This window comes from Triticum dicoccoides, chromosome 5B, assembly GCF_002162155.2.
Source record: "Triticum dicoccoides isolate Atlit2015 ecotype Zavitan chromosome 5B, WEW_v2.0, whole genome shotgun sequence".
Classification (NCBI taxonomy): Eukaryota; Viridiplantae; Streptophyta; class Magnoliopsida; order Poales; family Poaceae; genus Triticum; species Triticum dicoccoides.
In genome coordinates, this window is record NC_041389.1 from 63,811,091 (window position 1) to 63,816,009 (window position 4,919).

Here is a 4,919-nt window from a genome sequence, read left to right on the forward strand (position 1 = left end):
GCAGTTTTGGAACCTAAACTAGTGATCTCCGTCAGACCGAGTCACAGTTCGGTGGCACCGAGACTGCTAGGGTTTTACTGAGTCCTAAAATCGGTCACACCGATTAGCAATTCTCGGTCAGACCGAGAGTTACTAGTGCAATGGCGTTAGCCGAATCGGTGGGACCGAGTTTTTCAACTCGGTGGGTCCGAGATGGTTTCGGTGGATACCTAACCCTAAAATTTTCAAATCGCATCTATTCTATGGATTGTTTTGACTGGATAGATGTGTTTCAATCGTGGCAAGAATCATAATGTACACAATGTGCTGAGAATCAGACGAGGATAGCATTGTGATCGAGTTCATACCCTAATTCGGCGATGAACTCGCTATGGCGGCAACGGTGGGGATGAAACCATTGACGGCGGCGGAGACCAGCGACAGGAGGCGGCTGGCGACGAAGTCGACAATCCGGAAACCTAGAAGGCAGAGCGAGCTATGCGCGGGCGAGAGGTTTGGAGAAAGTTTTCCAAAATTTTGCCCGTGTGTATATGTAGCCCGACACTGTCGGTTGCCGAGTTGAACAACTCGGTGGCACCGAGATGCATAACTGTTGACAGTTACAGCAACTCGGTGAGACCGAAAAGTTCGAATCGGTTGCACCGAGATTGAAAACCTACATCGACTTAGTGATTTCGGTATGACCAAAATGGAAGAATCAGTCAGACCGAAACACACAAAGAAGTTTTGGAAGTTTAAGTCTATGATGAATCGGGGACTCCGAGTGCTCCTCACACAGAGTGGTTCGAATATGACTTGATCAAATTTTGTGATGTAGCATGAATTGAGTTTGAGACAAGAAAAGCATAGATAGCTAGAGAAGGTTCTTAGGCATTCTTGTCCATCCACTTGGCAAAGGAAAAAGAATCCAATCAATCAAAGCAACAAGTGGATGTCCTCGAATGAGTTAAATATGCAACCAACATGCTCACACAATAAGATGGCAAATGAAATATGTGGCAAAGCATGCACAACCAATTCTAGCATCTATCAAACAATTGGCGATGACTAGGTCATCTATATATGAGTATATTGACTTAGGAGTCAAATGAGAACATTTGATCATAGGTCATACTCATCGTTTAAGCTCAAGTGGGGTTACCACTTTTACATAATGCATTGATGTGTTCACATCATTAGAGTTGCTTTGACTCAATTCTTAGAGTTAAGCTCCCCCTAGATGTGAGATCCCCCTTAGAGGGATGAACTAACCTTGGGTTTTGTCGATGATGACTTCATGTAGGTGTTGAAGATGTGGATGCTTAATGTTGATGTAGATCATTTGGAGCAATTCTTTGGAGTGAGTTGCACTTTCAATACCTACATGGGTTAGTCCCACAAGGAACAAACAAGAATATCCATAGACATAGAGTGATACACACACAAGATGATGTCCATGAAAACATTAGGTTACCTTGTCCCTTGCCTTACCAACATGAGGGTTTGTGACTCCTTGAACTAGTGCAAGATATGGAAGTTGATTGCAGTTGTCCTTGCCATAATGATATGAGTGAAGAATGATAGGACTTGCCTCACTAGCGGTATATCTTCACGAAGTAGGCGATCTCCTTGCCCTTACAAACTCCTTGGTTCAACTCCACAATCTTGTCGGAGGCTCCCAAGTGACACCTAGCCAATCTAGGAGACACCACTCTCCAAGAAGTAACAAATGGTGCATTGATGATGAACTCCTTGCTCTTGTGCTTCAAATGATAGTCTCCCCAACACTCAACTCTCTCTCATAGGATTTGGATCTGGTGGAAATAAGATTTGAGTGGAAAGCAACTTGGGAAAGGCTAGAGATCAAGATTCATATGGTAGGAATGGAATATCTTGGCCTCAACACATGAGTAGGTAGTTCTCTCTCAGAAATGGTAAGTTGGAAGTGTAGGTTTGTTCTGATGACTCTCTCCACGAATGAAGAGGAGGTGGAGGGGTATATATAGCCTCCACACAAAATCTAACTGTTACACACAATTTACCAATCTCGGTGGGACCGAATCAACAAACTCGGTCGGACCAATTCAATAAACCTAGTGACCGTTAGTGATTTCGGTGGGACTGACATGCAACTCAGTGGGACCGATATGGTTAGGGTTAGGGCATAATGTAATCTCGGTGAGACCGATTACACAAACTCGGTGAGACTGATTTTGGTAATAAGCTAACCAGAGAGTTGGTCAGGTAAACTCGGTGGGACCGGTTCGCTCTTTTCGGTGAGACCGAAATGTTACGAAAGGGAAACAGAGAGTTTACGTTGCAATCTCGGTGGACTGATCGCTCACTTCAGTTAGACCGAAACGTTACGAAGAGAAACAAAGAGATTACAATCCCATCTCGGTGAGACCGAGATCCCTGTCGGTGAGACCGATTTGCCTACTGTTTGTGGCAGTGGCTATGACATCTGAACTCGGTGGCGCCGGATAGAAAGAATCAATGGGACCGATTTTGACTTTAGGTTTAGGTCATATGTGGATATGAGAAAGTAGTTGAGGGTTTTTGGAGCATATCACTAAGCACTTGAAGCAAGAAGCTAATTAAGCAACACCTCATCCCTCGTTGATAGTATTGGCTTTTCCTATAGACTCAATGTGATCTTGGATCACTAAAATATAAAATGTAGAGTCTTGAGCTTTTGAGCTTGAGCCAATCCTTTTGTCCTTAATATTTTTAGGGATCCACTTTGATCATCCATGCCATGCCATTCATTGAGCTTTCCTGAAATATTTGTCTTGGAATAGTATTAGCTCAATGAGCTATATGTTGAGATGAATTACCAAAACCACCTAGGGATAGTTGCACTTTCAACATGCTGGTAAGCAGTATGACTTGTATCGCCCACAACTCACTTGTGTTCTACTCGTGCATATAACATCTACGCATAAACCTGGCTTGGATGCCATTGTTGGGGAACGTAGTAATTTCAAAAAAATTCCTACGCACACGCAAGATCATGGTGATGCATAGAAACAAGAGGGGGGGAGTGTTTTCCACGTACCCTCGTAGACCGAAAGCGGAAGCGTTAGCACAACGCGGTTGATGTAGTCGTACGTCTTCACGATCCGACCGATCCAAGTACCGAATGTACGGCACCTCCGAGTTCAGCACACGTTCAGCTCGATGACGTCCCACGAACTCCGATCCAGTAGAGCTTTGTGGGAGATTTCCGTTAGCATGACGGCGTGATGACGGTGTTGTTGATGGTACCGATGTAGGGCTTCGCCTAAGCACCGCTACGATATTACCGAGGTGGAATATGGTGGAGGGGGGCACCGCACACGGCTGGGAGAGATTAACAGATCAACTTGTGTGTTCTAGGGTGCCCCCTGCCCCCGTATATAAAGGAGCAAGGGGGAGGCCGGCTGTCGCTTTGAGGCTCGCCAAGGAGGGGGGGAGTCCTCCTCCTAGTAGGAGTAGGACTCCCCTTTCCTAGTCCAACTAGGAAGAGAGAATGGGGAAGGAAAGAGAGGGAAAGAGGAGAAGGAAAGGGGGGTGCGCACCTCTCCCCTAGTCCAATTCGGACCCCTCATGGGAGGGGGCGCGCCACCTCCTGGAATGCTGTCCTGTCTCTCCCCTAAAGCCCACTAAGGCCCAATACTCTCCCGGGGGGGTTCCGGTAACCCCTCCGGCACTCCGTTTTATCCGAAACTACCCGGAACACTTCCGGTGTCTGAATATAGTCGTGCAATATATCAATCTTTACGTCTCGACCATTTCAAGACTCCTCGTCATGTCCCCGATCTCATACGGGACTCCTAACTACCTTCGGTACATCAACTCACATAAACTCATAATACCGATCGTCACCGAACTTTCAGCGTGCGGACCCTACGGGTTCGATAACTATGTAGACATGACCGAGACACGTCTCCGGTTAATAACCAATAGCGGAACCTGGATGCTCATATTGGCTCCCACATATTCTACGAAGATCTTTATCGGTCAAAGCGCATAACAACATATGTAATTCATCATCCCGCAACTAACTCATTAGTTACATTGCTTGCAAGGCTTATAGTGATGTGCATTACCGAGAGGGACCAAAGATACCTCTCCGACAATCGGAGTGACAAATCCTAATCTCGAAATATGCCAACTCAACATGTACCTTCGGAGACACTTGTAGAGCTCCTCTATAATCACCCAGTTACGTTGTGACGTTTGGTAGCACACAAAGTGTTCCTCCGGTAAACGGGAGTTGCATAATCTCATAGTCATAGGAACATGTATAAGTCATGAAGAAAGCAATAGCAACATACTAAATGATCAAGTGCTAAGCTAACAGAATGGGTCAAGTCAATCACATCATTCTCCTAATGATGTGATCTCGTTAATCAAATGACAACTCAGTTCTATGACTAGGAAACTTAACCATCTTTGATTCAACGAGCTAGTCAAGTAGAGTCATACTAGTGACACTCTGGTTGTCTATGTATTCACACATGTACTAAGTTTCCGGTTAATACAATTCTAGCATGAATAATAAACTTTTATCATGAAATAAGGAAATAAATAATAACTTTATTACTGCCTCTAGCGCATATTTCTTTCAGTAGAGTACCTCCCCCCACGGCCCCCCTCCTGTGTCCAAAAAATCGAATAGCTCAGCGGTAGGGTTGCACACCCTACCGCCAGGGCTCTTGGCGGTAGCGTGATACCGCCGAGCGCCTCGGCGGTAGGGTGTGCAACCCTACCGCTGAGCTGTTCGATTTTTTGGTCACATAAACTTAACACATGCTCCCGCCCTACCGCCGCGCCCTATGGCGGTAGGTTGTGGTCTCCTACCGCCGCGCCCTATGGCGGTAGGGTTTAGGCATATATAAACCCAACCGCCCCGCCCAACCCACCCCAACCCCTTATCCCCACCCACCCAGCCGCCT